Below are 16143 nucleotides of genomic sequence, written 5' to 3'. Positions count from 1 at the left end.
TGCAGAAAAGTAGAAAGTGTTCAGAGCTACTGAGTGGGGAAAATTGACCCCCCAAGTGTCTGCCAAGCAATGAAGTGACTTTGCAGGGTTAAGAATAGAGACATGTCTAAGAACACCCCTAGATCTCTGATTTTCATGGGTCCATAGAAAATGCCATCCATAAACACAATGCTTATGTAATCTAAAAAAAACCCCAACGTTGTATATAAACACCTTCATCATTACTCATCTTTGGACAATCATTAAATATTTGCATAATATTCAAGCTGGTATGTTTTCCATAATTCATTTACTATTCCTCTAGTGTGGAACATTGAGATTTTCCCCTTATAAATATTGCAGTAATGAGTATCAGTGTGCATTTTCTATTTTTACAGTGCTTCTGACAGACACTGAAGTAGAATTATAGAGTCAAAACATTTTTGTGGTTCTTTATACACACTACCAAAATGCTCCTCAAATGGCTGTAGTGATATTTTTAATGCCAGCAATGTACAAGGCTATTAGGCATCCTTGGAAGACCGATATTATTATTTTGAGTATTTTTATTTTCTGAATTTAATACTTTCAAGGTCCCATGTTTATAATTGTGGGTAGCTATTTTTCTTAAAAATTTTTTTTGTTTTCTTTGCTTAATAAAATATGCTCATTTCCCATGTTTGTTTACTAATTACATTTTGTGTTTTGGGAACTGTACATTTTATCAATTTATGAATCAATGCCTCAGAGTTTTTCATGGGAATAAGGCATGTTTAATAAAAATATGAATTCACTGCTCTAAATATTTCTCCCAGGTTTCTGACTTTCATCCTGATTAAATGTGAATGTTGGGCCATAGAAACCTCAATCTAACTCGGGCTAGAATAGGTACAACATAATTGATCTGTAGGTCTGTGTATGCTAATATTTGTTTTATAGAAACAATGAGAAATGAAATGCAGACAGTAGTTATGTGCAGATACATGAAAGGGCAAGAGACTGAAGAAATTCCGCAGCTTTCAAAGAAAAAATATTTCAAGGATAACCCAGGGGATTGTTGTCAGGAAAGTGGGGAACATATACAGCCAGAAAATTCAAGGGTAAAGTAGTAAAAAATAGCATTGTGTTTACCTATTACCAACAAAGCAAAACATAAACAGTTCTAGCCTTTAAAGTAAGGATAACCCAGAAAGGGAAACTGAGAATGACACAAACATGTCAACTCTTTGTGTACTTATAACTCAACTCCTTAATCGCATACATTCAAGAATCCTACGTACTATAAAATAGTCTGTACATTTATAATGGTTAAATGAGATTTTTGTACTAAAAGGAACATAATTGTAAAACCAGTGGTTTAGACTCATTCGTTTACTTAGAAATAAAATAGCAAATTAGTTCAACACTAGCAAAAAAAAAAATTAAAAAAAATTCTGAACATAAAGTAGGGTGCCCTGATATGTGAAACACAAGAAGACAGTATTTTTAAGTCTCAGCTGGCTTTAGTCTGACAGACATAACATTTGCTTGCAAGTGGAAAGCAGCTCAGTTCATTGCCACCCTGCATGGGACTCTTCCTCACCTATGCTGATTTGTTATCTACTCAGCCAGCCATTTAGAGCAGACCATCCGCTTCATGCCAATGAGAAGAACCTCACGTAGGGTTACCCATGGCAGCACAGGGTCACCCATGGCAGCACAGGGTCACCCATGGCAGCACAGGGTCACCCATGGCATGCGTAGGGTCACCCATGGCATGCGTAGGGTTACCCATGGCATGCGTAGGGTCACCCATGGCATGCGTAGGGTTACCCATGGCATGTGTAGGGTCACCCATGGCATGCGTAAGGTTACCCATGGCATGCACAGAGATAAACTACAAGTGCACGACTTAGCTGCTCCATCAGTCCAGCTTGACTCGACATTTTCATGAGGGACTGCTGTCTACACTTGTAATCTGTTCTACCCCCAGGCGGTTTAACTTGACTAAGTGAAATCGGGTCTTTTCTTGCTGGGCCATCCAGTGTCAGTCCTCTGCTCCAAGTCAAAACGCTCCTCCTTCACTCACAGGAATCTTTTTGGCCGTGTGCTGCCTTGGATCCCACTCTGGCATCCCTGACCCAGTCTGCCCTCTGAGGCTCCTCCTCCTGAGTTAAATTTATGTCTTTGAGTCACTCCCTCTCTTATTTTCCCCAACTGTGCCCTTGCTGACCTTTGCTACCGACTCTTCTTCGTTCACCCTTCTCCTGAACCAGGGTTAGCACTCATCTTTATTCCCACGACTAATTAATCATGTCCTACCCATGAAGGAGGTGCGCGGTAAATGACAGCTGTCCCTTCATCTCCATTCTTTGGCCCCACTTGTCTGCTTTCTGTGAATCAAATCCTAGCCCGTTCTTGAGTTGCCACCAGCTAGTAAAAAGAGCGCTGGATGAAGGTCAGGTTCTAACTGATGATCTGGGACCAGTATTTAACGTCCTTGGCTTTATTTTGCTTATTTGTTAAAGGGGGCTAGATGAAGTGGTACCCTGTTACAAAGCAGGCCTCCGCAACGCCTCTCGTCTCCGAAGGTCCACTCTTTCTCAATGTGACTTTGTCTCTTTGAAGTGTAGCACATAAAGCACTCCCATCTCAGCACTCCTGGTTTCTACCCTGACAACCGCTACTTTGAAGGTGAGCAACAACAACAAAATTTATTGAGTAGAAACAATGACCTCTTCCCCTTCTCCTGGCTCTTTGTAAAAGAATTTTGCCCTCAAAATTCCAGGGAATAGCTAACCGAAGAAGGTTGATTAGCGCTCATCTCAGCTTTTGTATATTGCTTCGCTAGTTCCCCCACCTGCTCCCCTTTAGCCAAAGAGAACGTAGCTTTTGCCTTTATATTCTCCCTGCAAAGGCTGTTGGGGCTGCGAGTTTTGTTTTGGGCAGGAGCCCGCTCGTAGTCGCCGGCTAACAAACTCCAAACGGTCAATTTGCTCTCTGTGTGAATTAAACTCGTGAAAACTGGGTATAACATCTTCTCCTCCCCTTTGAACCTGGGCTGCCTTGTGCTTGCCTAGACCAGCCAAGAGTGACAAAGTGAACCCTGAGGCCTGTGGCTCCTGCTCTCTCCCTCCTGGAATCCTGACACTGCTGCACACAGAAGCCCAGGCTGGCCTTCTTGAGCACGCGGTCACCCTCAGAGAGAGGCCCAGCGGAGCACAGCACCAACCACCAGAACAGGAATGAAGCCATCCCAGACCAGACGCGGTCAAGCCCTCAGACCACTGGAGCCAAGTGACTGATCGCAGGCGAGACCAGAACCACCCAGCGGAGCCCAACCCAAATGGCCGTCCCAAAGACCTGTGAGCTAAGGAACACAATTCCTTTAAGCTTTGGGGCGGATTGTTACGCACAATTTAAAAACATGAACAAAGATGAGATTGTCCTGAGGTTCTCTTCTGGTCTAAAATGTTTGACAAAAAGACTCATCATTCCTATATCAGATTGAAATCTTTAAGAAATCTTCTAAAACTGAAAAGGGCCTTAAAGCATCATTCTCCCTGTCTTCAGGTGAAATAACAACAACAACAAATAATAACAGCAGATGCTACATATGGATCGCCTACTGTCTCCAAAGATTTTGAAATCTGTTTTGCTAACCCTCAAACACTGCAGAGGCACTGGTGTCCTCATTTGCAGAGAGGGCCCTCAGCTGGGCAGACTGGGTCTGTTGAACTGGGACGGGAAATCACACTTCAATTCTAAAGCCCACGTCCTCTTCATCTTCCATCGCGCTGCCTCTGTGTATTATTAACCCCATTAATAAGCAAGGCAACTGACATAAGCTTAAAGTTACTTCTGCCAAAGGAAAAGGTGGGAATGATCATTCAAAAATGATTGACAATTTTTGGAAGCAAACAAGTCCCTGAAGCCATAAAACAGGAATTATAGCTTCCATTTCCTTGTCAGGAAAAAAATCTCAAACATTTCTCAAAATAGTTCCCTTTACCAGCTCTTCTGGCCAAGGGCATCGATTCCTCTTTCTGGCATTTTCACACCACCTTCTGTCTCACCATTCACATGTTTTCCTCCACTTCTCTTACTTACTTGGCGTCTGTACACTTATTGTGCTTTCACAGTTGATCTTCCTGTACCTGGCCCATCTTATTACACCTTGTTCTGGCTTCTAGGAAGCTAAGCACCCTGATCCCTATCAACCTTCTACTCTTGGTTTCAAGGCCCTCTTGCCAAACAGTCTCCAAATCCCCTACCCTCTGCTGGTTTTCCAGGTTCGGTCATCAGTGAACCCCAGAACGAATTGTTCAATTATACCGGATCCTGTAAAAGTGGAATTTTTGCTTGAATTCTAAGAGATCAAAGCACTGTGAAGTTTTCCTTCCACACAGGAGGAATTCAAACACATTTTTGTTTCCTATTGCCTAGCAACCACAACACACAGAAAACCACAGATGGGGTGTATGGGGCAAAAACTGTATCCCCAGGCAGAGTTTAAACATTGGGTTAATGCTACATGGAAGCTGGACCCGTCTGTCCATGGAAGGACCTTTTCAAAACCCTGAAATCCCAAGGAAACTTGGGAAAGTGTTGCCCCTTTGCTTTTCTGCCCCAGAAAGGTGATACTTCCTCTAGGGAAAGCTCTAGGTCAACTCTTGCGAGTTCTCAACCAGGGAGGGGCGCAGAGTAAAGAAAGCAAAAGCTCTGGTCAATGGCTGCCCCAGCAGCTTTACAATCCAGGGCCTGGCTTCTCTTCCTGTTGATCTTCTAACAAGATTGTTTTTTGAGAGCCTTTCCCGTCATCAGAACCTGTTCTTGGGTTTAGCTGACAGCCAAGACTCAGGGAAGGGCAGGGATTAGACAAAGCAAGAAGGTTTATGGGGGAAAACCCCAATGTGTTCTCTTGAGAGTAGTAAAGTTAAACCACAGGAGGAAGTCCGAGGAAGGGAAGCTTAGATAAGGAAAAGCGATTCTCTAAAGCAAGCAACAATGACAAAAACAACAAATCTTTAGGACTCAGGGTAGCAGGAAAATAGTAGCACCCGCACTCAAGCCAAGCTGGCTACCAAGCCCATTGAAACTCCTTGAATGGCTGTGGTTGAGATTGCCCAATCTAGAATGAAAGACAGTCTCTTCTATATATTTTCAGTTGAGAATTGTAACCTTCCTGGATATTTATTCTCACATGACACACAGTCGCAACAGAAGGAAAAAATAAATTGTCTAAGTAACACGAATGATGCGGAGTTCCCATACTCGTTCAGATCACAGTGGGTGAAGTCTTACCAATTAATCACCCTGAAGAGGTGCCGTAGAAAGTCTGGCTGTCCACTCTAAGGTCAAACTTAGAGTCTAAGGCCCAATGCCTCATGAAGCTATCAGGGCTTTTCTGTCTTCCTAGGTTTATCTTATCTTTTTAAACTCCATTTATTCCTTTTACTCAAGCCACCTGAGAAAGCACCCAGTGTCACCTCTGTTTTTACCAAGTTATATTGAATTACTTGTCATGTACCCGCTTGGGTCTCTGTATTTCAGCCTGAAGAGTCCCAATCTTCCATATTGTTCTCAGGTGTCAACTGCCCTTTCACGACCTTTGCCTGTTGCTTCTCTCTGGATCTGTCACATGATTAAAACGGAACTACAGGAGGATTTATGATTCCAGATTCAAAATGACAGTACTTTTACGGAAGACGGAGGTAATATATTGTGCTGTATCTAGTACCTTCCTGATATGCTGAGTGTTATGGGAACCCTGCACACTGCACCCACACTGTGCTCCCTGGGGAGGAAACTGGGCCTGTCATTAAGTGTTCAGCGTATGTTTTGGGACAGCCACTGTGCTGGGTGCTTCCGCATAAGTTACCTCACTTAATCACCACAGGTGCCCAGTGAGGTAGATATTATTACACTCATTTTACACTAAAAGGAACTGAAACCATGAAAGGTAAAAAAAAATTTGCCTGTGGTTATAAAGCAGTGAGTGAAAGTTAGGCTTCTACCCAGCTTCAGATTCCCACTACCCAGCATAACATGTGTTGAGTGACTATAGGTATTATTTTCCAGAGCCTGAATTATTCAACACTTGCCTGTCTCTGTACTTTTTTCATCTTAGTTGTCTTGCCACTACATTGTTAGCTCACTAAGCAGAGTTCCAGACTTTCTGAACACACAGCAAGCAGTGACGAAATGCTTGTTGAATAAACCAACAAATAAATACAAGAGAATTAAAAACTAGACTTTTAAGCCTTTGTTTCCTACTAATTCCTCTTTATATAGATGCTCAGACACCTTCCACTGAAATTTGTAAGGCAAGAGTTAATGCAAATTGGCAGCATTATTTAAAATAGCCAGGACATGGAAGCAACCCAAGTGCCCATCAACAGATAAGAGGGATAAACAAGCTGTGGTACATTTACACAATGGAATATTACTGGGCCATAAAAAAGAATGAAATCTTACCATTTGAGACAGCATGGATAGACCTGGAGAGTATTATGTTAAGTGAATTAAGTCAGACAGAGAAAGACAAATACTATATGACTTCACTTATATGTGGAATCTAAATAACAAAATAAATGAACAAACAAAACAGAAACAGACTCATAGGCACAGAGAACAAACTGATGGTTGCCAGAGGGGAGGGGGGTTGGGGGCTGGGTGAAAAAGGTGACGGGATAAAGAACTACAAATTGGTAGTAACAAAAGTCATGAGGATGTAAAGTAGAGCACAGGGAATATAGTCAATAATATCGTAATAACTAAGTATGGTGCCAGGTGGGTGCTTGAAATATCGGGGGAATAACTTTGTAAAGTACATGATTATCTAACCACTATATGGTACACCTGAAACTAATACAGAATAATATTGAATGGAAACTGTAATTGAAAAATTAAATTAAAAATGTGACAGAGGGGAAAAAAAGAGTTAATGCAAATTGGGTGTTAGGGTTCTACAAGTGTAGGAAGCTGCCTGTAGCTGCTCATAAATGCCTGTTGTAAGGCTGTTACCAGCACAACTGCAGGGCATGTTGGAGCCAGTAAGTTCTGGTGCATAAATAAAGTGAATGATCTCAATATCTTAGATTTGTCGTTATAGTATATATTTATTTGTGTGCATATTTGTATATTTATATATACTTATTATTATGGTAGTTATAATACAGGGTGAGGTAAAGTAGGTTCACAGTTGTTTGTGTGGAAAGTAGTACAATAATTAATAAATAATAATGCAAGAATAAACTCTGTGTTTTGCATATGCACAACTCTAAACCTACTTTTGTCCCACCCTGTATATCATATCATCATATCATATCATATCATATCATATCATATCATATCATATCATATCATCATATCACATCACATCATCATATCATATATCATTCATGGCTTCTTTCCTAAGATGACTACACCCCAAATGCTGATGACACCCTCTGTTCTGCTAGTTATGTAGAGTTAGGCAACCAGACAGAACTGTACATGTGCGTATCTAGTACATCTCTCCTTCATTTTTATGAATAAGAATGGAGAGCATTTTTTTTCTTGTATTCAGGTAATTTAATATCATATCCTGCCAGGGAAAGAAGACAGAAAGAGGATCAGTATAGGAGGAGCACAGGCAACTCCGCAAGGTTGAAAGTAAGTGATGCCACCCAGCCAGGCGGGGCTCAGCGGCTGAGCACCGACCTATGAACCAGGAGGTCGTGGTTCGATTCCCGGTCAGGGCACAGGCCCGGGTTGTGGGCTCCATCCCTAGTTGGGGGCGTGCAGGAGGCAGCCGATCAGTGACTCTCTCATGATTGATGTTTCTCTCTCTCCCTCTCCCTTCCTCTTTCTGAAATCAATAAAAAAATTATTTATTTTTTAAAAAAGAAACTGATACCCCCATTGTTTCTTTCCTGGTCCAGGCAGAAAGGTCACAAAACTATACCGCCTCCACTAATTAAGATCCATAATCATTATATTCAAATTAATTTACCCTCTGTATCATGAAAACTTGAAGATGGTAGAAAACCAACTCAAATTCAACATTCTGGAAGTAGATTTAACATTAAGGAACTTAATATTGCAATATGAGACTCCCCTCCCCCCCCCCGACCAAATATGTAAGCCAGGAGGAAAGAAAGATAGTTCTCAAATAGCTATTCAGTCTTTGCTTCAGGACACAGAATCCTGAGAAATGCCACCACCATGAATGCAGTGCCCCCAGATTCCCATCAGGGATCATGGAGACTCAGTAAGTCCGCTCTTTGCAAGTCATTATCCCCTGCAGGATTCACTGACTGGGTCAAAGACAGTTTGGTAAGGACATCAGTTAAAGCGCATTGGTTTGGATTAGTGTGTAGTGACCCTTATCCAAATGGTTGCTGCCTTTTCCAAGTCCTCTCTAGCAAACCTGCCTCCAATGAGCAACTTGGGTTTAAACTGTTTTTCTCCATCTACTGAGCTGATAAGCCAACACTCCAGTTCCTCAGAGGCCGCTGCAGAATCACCCAGCCAAGGGCTTTTCTTTGAACATTTCCCCCTGAATCCTTGTACGAAACTGTCAGAATTATTACTCTGCTGATTAGTTATTCTGCACACACATCATGCTTTCATATGGTGTTATCTCATCTAGAAGAGTTTATAAAGTTTTGTCTTTACATGTAGTTGCACTTATTTACCCAAGCACCCGCCTAAGGAGCACTCCCAGGATGATTCTATCACAAATCAATACCTGGGGAGAAGTGGAGTAATGCTAGCAGTACAAATGCATGTGTCTTCTCCTAATTCTATAACTTATTTATGGAATCTTAACATTTGCGTAAAAGTTATTTTACTGGTAATATTGTTATATGCTATTATTTGCTTTCTTGTTAACTTTCAGATTTTAGTATCTAAATTCTTTCTCAATAATAGACAAAATTGGTGATCATTGTTCATAATGTATTAAATGCTTTATCATAAAACCTCAATGGGTCTTTATATAAAAGGCCTAAATGAAGCTCTGTTACACAATAAAAATGATAATGTAACATTGGAGGCTATTGTGTACTTTAAATGAATATACTTCAGTTCATCAAGAAGAGGTATAGGATAATTGTAGTTAATCCATAAACAATCAACCTATTTCTTAAAAATTAAAAGAAATGTCAATGCAGTGAAGTAGTAATGCCAGGTGCATTTTTCAGAAGAAAAGTGAAAATGAAAGGAACTATTTACTTGGTATAAGTATACTGGGGGCCTTATTCTTTATGAACAATGACCTTGTATTTTAAAAGTCATCACCTCTTTAGCTTTGAATCACTTTGGCCTTGTTTGCAAAAGTGATTGTTTTTTTATTTATTTACTTATTTATATTTATTTTTCAATTACAGTTTACATTCAATATTATTCTGTATTAGTTTCAGGTGTACAGCATAGTGGTTAGACAATCGTGTACTTTACACAGTGGTCCCCTTGAGTTTCCAGTACCCACCTGGCACCATTCATAGTTATTACAATATTATTGACTGTATTCCCTATGGTGCAACTTACATTCCCATGACTACCGATCTGTAACTACCAATTTGTGCTTCTTAATCCCTTCACCCTTCTGTTTTCTTTCAGGTCGGATAAAGTAATATATGACAAAGGAAAAGAAATCTGGGTATCTGATTCCCCCCATCTTTTTGTTTTGTTTTGTTTTAAGTCATTCTGGCACCTCTATTCTCTTTCCTGATATGCAAAAAACAGAACTCCGGCAACAGAAATAATGAATTAAATGTGGTGGTAGATCTGTCTGAGAGACGTGGACCACTTTTCTAGCACAAAGGCAGTCCACAACCTGTTGGGAGCGTGTGCCACTTGCAGCAAAGTGGTCATAGGTAGTTGCTGTGCTTCGGGTCATGTGATCCAAATTTTTTCCATTCCTGGCCCTCATCACCAAACCAGGAATTTGTGCTTAACCCCAACACTAAATATGAGCAAATATACTGCCCAGAATTTTAAAAATTCTTTGATTATCAGAGAGGTTAAACATTATTTCATATGTCTGTTGAATGTGTCATTTTTTATGACTTAATCTGCTCAATGCCTTTGCTTATGATTTGAACCCAGGTGTCACTGAGAATATTAGTCTTTGACAATAAAGAAAAAAATAAGAAAATATTCGTTCTCTGAAGTGGGGCAAAGGGCCAAAAGGCTGGCAGAGTTGGCCACTCTTGGTATTTGCTTAACTGTGTAACTCATGGACTGGTGTGTATCACTAAGCAGGGCCACAGAGCAGCGCTGAAGGTTGTCTCCGGTGCCCCTAGTCTTCTTGGTTGTTTGCTTTCTATTGCTCTTGCCTCTGTTTAGGTTGCAGTGCTAAGTACAAAGAGAGGTATGATGTGGCTGAATTAAAAAGACACTATTGTCCTGGACACTCTCTAATACTATCTTGATCTTTTCCCAGCCAATTGTCCCAAACTGGCACGGCTGCATAAAATCACTGTCTGAGCTATTGTGAGGGTGCTGGGCCTGGATGGTGGGAACAATCGGATGGTGGGTTCTAATCCCTTTGTCACTTGGGCTGATCAAATGACATCTATGTGTCTCATTTTTCTCATCTGTAAAACTCAATTCTTCATAACCAGACCCCATGCTTACTTATCTGATTGTTTCCCATTTTCTTCTCATTTAAACCCTAGGTACTGACCATTCCAAACTCTGTGTCATGATCTCTGGGTCTTTTTCCAGATTTCCCTTCTGCTTGCAAGGATCTTCCTGATACAATCTTTGCCCCATGATCTAACTCAGTGCAGGCACTTAGCTAAATGACTGAAAAATGTTCTTGGAGCAAAAAAAAAGAATGCAGTTCAACTATAATGAGCATTTAAATTTGTAAAAACAATTTAAAGACACTAAGACATTTAAGATGTAACAGTGGAAAAGATATGCACAAAATAGCTGTGATACAACAGAGGACATGATAAATCATTAAAAGAGAAAGGTTCTCTACTCACAACACTCCGACATCAACCACCTGGGATAGTGCAGACCCCACAGGTTAAGGGCTCAGTCCCCCAAAACTGACCCCACTTCAGACACCAGTCTCAAGTCCAGGCCTCCAGTACTTCTGACTGACTATAGATCCGGGGTTCCCACAACTCCCTCTTCAGGTTTAATAATTTGCTAGAACAGCTCACAGAACTCAGGTCAAATAACATATAGTTTACTTACTATTACAAATTTCTTACTAAGGATATTTTAAAGGATGCTGATGAACAGCCAGATGAAGAGATATATAGGAGAAGGCCCAGGAGGGTCCCGAGCACAGGAACTCTGTTCCCGTGGAATTCCGGGAATGCCACCCTCCTGACACACAGACACATTCCTGTTCACCAACCCAGAAATTCTCTGAACTTTGTTGTTTAGAGAGGCTTCATTATGTAGACATGGCTGATTAAATCGCTGGTTGCAGCTGATTGAGTCCATGTGCAGCCCTACCCCCTCTCCTCCCTGCAGGTTGGGGGGTGGGGCTAAAAGTTCCAGCCCCCTGATCCCAGGTTGGGTCCTCTGGCAACCAAACCCATCTTCCTAGAGTCACCTCGTTAGCATAAACCCCAGGGTACTTGAAAGGGGCTAATTATGAAAAGACACTTCTCTCTTACCACTCAGGAAATTTCAAGGCCACACAAGGAATGGGGGCAAAGAACAAATACATATATATTTCTTATTATATCACTATCATATATAGTAGAAAACCAAGTTTCTTGCTTTGGGACCATAAAGAAGGATATGATTAATTCTGGCTAAGGGCTGGAAAGCATTCACAAAGACGGGTCTCAGAGGACATGGAGTGAAACTGCAGAACCAGCTCGAAATGGTCCTATGCTGTTTAACCAGACACTGAATTACTTTTCAGAGACAACAGACCAAAGCTGCAAGTCATGCAGCCAAAGCCTGCACAGAGGAGAGAACTTTGACCTCCAGCTGCATCCGGAAGCAAAGTCTCCCACTCCCCCACCCCCCAACCCTCCTGTGGGACCAGAGGACTGCGACAGAACCTGAACTTGACCACAGGAGCCATTTCAGAAGCCAAGGGTCCCTTGTGCAGGAAGATCCGGTGCTGACGTCCCTTTACTGTAAATGGCCAAGTTGCAAGGTGCTCCAATGAAAACTTCCCCCACCAGCACCTCTGCATATCTGTTTCTCCAAATCCCTGAAAAAACCATCACTACAGTCCCAGGAGCAAGATGAGTTTAGGCACCATGAGATCTCCCATCTTCTTGGTTGGCTTCTTCTCAATCAGTAAACCTTTTCTTACCGCAAACTGATGTTTTGAGTTTTGGTCTTTTGAAACACTGGGCACAGGACCTTGGGTTCAGTAACTTACTGAGTCTAAACCCCATTAGGGCAAAGTCTGAATCCACCACTATTCTTTACTAGTGATGCTCCTTCCCTAGTGCAGGATTCAATGATTTGTAAAGTAGATATGGGATGTGGGTGTGGGTGGGGGTGTGGGGGGTGGGGGACCTGAAGGCCATTAGAGGAGAGAGAGTAATCTGAGCAAAGGAAATGGAGAGTGAAAGACTTGGTTTTGTTTTGAGGGAAGCAGTTTGCAACCCCCAAACATGGCTTTTATGGGATAGTGATTGTTTTAAGCTGGATATTATTATTATTTTTTAAATGTGTCTTTATCGATTTCAGAGAAAGGAAGGGAGATGGAGAGAGAGAGAAACATCAATGATGAGAGTCATTGATGGGCTGCCTTATGTACGCCCCCTGCTGGGGATCGAGCCCAAAACCCAGGCATGTGCCCTGACCAGGAATTGAACTGGGATCTCCTGGATCATAGGTTGATGCTCAACCGCTGAGCCATACTGACTGGGCAAGCTGGTTATTTTTAAAAAATGAAAGACTCAGAAAAGCCTTTGACCCTTCCCCTAACTACCTAAAATAATTTATTTATTTACTTATTCTAAAAATATGTTTTTTATTGATTTCAGAGAGAGGAAGGGAGAGGGAGCGAAAAATAGAAACATCAGTGATGGAGTCATTGATTGGCTGCCTCCTGCATGCTCCCTGCTGGGGATCGAGCCAGCAGCCTGGGCATGTGCTGTGACTGGGAATCAAACGCTGACCTCCTGGTTCATAGGGCTACGTTCAACCACTGAGCTATGCCAGCCGGGCCTAAAATAATTTAGATAGAGGACCTGCTCCAGGAAGGGAGCTATCATCATATATAACTATAGCTTAATACCAACTAGGTGTGATAAAGAGGTACCTAGCAAGGCCCTTTTGTTCAAAATCCTCTCTGTGTCCCATTGTTAAAGATAGTCCAGAAAACATTTGTTTACCAAACATTTTCTTTTCATCTCTATGTGAATTGCTTTCCTGCCCTTTGAAGTCCCAAACCACAACCTCCTCCCCTCCTTAGCTCCTTGGTAAATAAGCCTCAGTTGCCCCGATTTGTCCTCTGGTTCCATATGCTTCCATATGTACATATGTAATAATTTGGTTATTTCCCCTGTTAATCTTCTCATGTCAATTTGATTATTAGACCAAACAGAAGAACATAGAAGGGCAGAAGGAAAATTATTTTTCTACCCCCACAGTTTGTTTTTGTTTTGTTTAAGTTGTCATAAGAAGTTTTTATTTGCTGGCCAAGGGAAACGGTCGAAATTTACTCATGGAGGTCAACCAGTTAATATTTTCATTGCCATCCTGTGTCATTGGGCTATATATAAGAATCCCTAAAACTCTGATATTATCTCAATTCCTTGATAGATATAGTATTGAGGAGAAGGTCAATGCTAAGATCATGCAACAAGTCTTCCGGAGGCTTCCTATGCTCTCATGTAAAGAACAAGGCTTGGAGGGGAGAAGCTAAAGGTATCTTTTTGTGGCTTTATGCCTGTCACTCACTCAAACACCAACACACTGGGAGAATGCTCCCTGATTCAGCAGGTTCAACTAAAAACCTGAGATGTGGAGGAAGATACCACATAACCCTATAACACATAATTAACTTCTGTTTTATCAGAAATAATTCTATGCTGTTCTGCTACTTATTTATAGAATAAAAAAAGAAAAAACATTTAAACTAAATCTCTATGTGCAAGGTAGTTAAAAAACAGTAGACACTTAGTAGAAGCTGCTGAAGGTGAACAGGTCCCTGGGAGGGGGAGGGAGGGAACTCAGGTGTGATGGAATGTTCTAGCAAGCCAGCAGTTACCCACAACAACCAAACACAAACAAATCTTTTTTAAAGGACTTTAGTTCCCACTATTGACATAAATAGCCTTTCTGAATTGAAGATTTACATATTCCAACTATTAATTAAAGTTCAGTAAGTGTGTTATGTAGAACTGGTTCAATGGCAGTGTTAACAAGCCATAACTGCAAGACATTCTCCCTTTATTCAACTTCCGATTATACACCTCCAATTACCCTTCAAGGCCAGCCTCTTTCTGAAGACTTTCTTAATAATTTCAGTTCCTATCCATCTTTTTTTCACTCCAAAAACCTACTGTCTATTCCACTCATTAGGGCACTTAGTCATGTGCAGCCTTATTTAATTTTTCACGCCTTATCCACCCGAATAGATTATCAATTTCTTGAGCTCTGCGCTTTGCATTTATCACAGCCGTCTGCATAGCCCATACAAATAGGAGATCTTCAAAATACTTCTCAAGTATCTTTTATTTTAATAAAAATGAAAATACCACTAATCTTAATCTCCCAAAGATGCTGGGATTTATCTAAGTAAATTCCCGTCGTGATAAACTTGGAAAGGGGTATCTTTTTCATTTATCATCATGCCTGCTGAAGATAACATTCTCAGCCCTGCTGCTCTGAACCCAGAGGCGTGCACTCAATATATCCAAGCAAATTCTGGAATACCAGGGCCAAATGATCTGCCAGGGTGCACACACAGCAGCTTACCTGATAGGTGCTGGGTAGCACACGGCAGAATGATGGCTTTGCCTCTCTTCTCAGTGACTCTGGACAAGCTTCCAAACCAAGGTCCCCAGTGTCCCAAGCTGGTGGGCAGGGCACCCCGAAGACAGAGAATCCCGCACTTGCTGAAGGGGAAACACACCTCTGCTGACCCTGGACCAAAGAGGAGGGTGCTGCTGAAAAGCCGGCTTGCCACTGCTTTACAGGTAAATGGCCACTTGAAATGAAATGTCTTGGGGTTTTTTTTTTTGAAGCAGGAAAAGGGTGTTTCAATGATCAGTTGGTCTTAATTATTTTTGCTTAGAATAGGAGACAGCTAAAGCTCTGAGAGAATTCCAAAGCTGAACGGGAGGAAATGAAACCATCTGCAGTTGCATCTGGCTAGCCGGGCACCTGCTGTCTGGCAGGCTGTTCACCTCCGCTTGCCGGGGTGGTGTCCCTGTGGGCCAATCAGTCCCTCTGCTGCTTTCAGCTTCTTCCCAGAAGTCCTCTCCCAGGCCATCTGGAGCTGGGAACAAGTTTAATCTCCCTTGCCAAGATTCTGCTTGGAAATGTGCCCACTCCTCACTTCACCCCCAATCCTGCTCACAGGCCTGAAACTTGACCTGAACTGCCAGCAAATAACTTTCATCCAGAGATAATGTAGCTAAATGTTTGATGCCTTTAATATTCAGAAATATTACCTCACTCCGGACTCGCAAAGTGTAGAGTCCACTCGAATGCACCGGCTTCAGCGTAGACAGTAGGTCAAATGCCAGAGACATCAGAGCCAGAGCCTGGGTTCATCTGCACCTCCCTTCTCCCCCTTCCAGCCAAGCAGCCACGAAGTCCTGCTGATTTCACCTCCCATATATTTCTTGAATCACTCCCCTTCTCTTCATCTCTAGTCAAGGTCCCTAAACACATCTTTCTTCTAACCCAGGCCTAACGCTTTACCCAGAGCTGTCCACCTAAGAAGCAAATTTGACGTTGCCACTGTTGCTCTAAGCATTTCGATGGCTCTGCTTAGCCTGCAGTTTGTACCAGGCTCTCCCTGGTCAGTCACTGCCTCTCATCTCGCATCCTAGTGATATCCACCGCTGAAGGCGCCTCCAACTCCACCATCGTCTTCACATCGCTGTGCCTTACCTATCTCTGTTCACTCCATTTGAATGCCCTTCCCATCTTCATTCACCCCACACTTCAGGATTCAGTTCAGGCCTCACGTCCTCCAGCAAGTCTTCCCTAAGATCGCACATAAGGTCAAAGGACCTCTGTATCCCT

Source organism: Miniopterus natalensis, chromosome 11 (genome assembly GCF_054644295.1).
Source record: "Miniopterus natalensis isolate mMinNat1 chromosome 11, mMinNat1.hap1, whole genome shotgun sequence".
Classification (NCBI taxonomy): Eukaryota; Metazoa; Chordata; class Mammalia; order Chiroptera; family Miniopteridae; genus Miniopterus; species Miniopterus natalensis.
Note: the sequence above shows the minus strand (reverse complement) of the source record.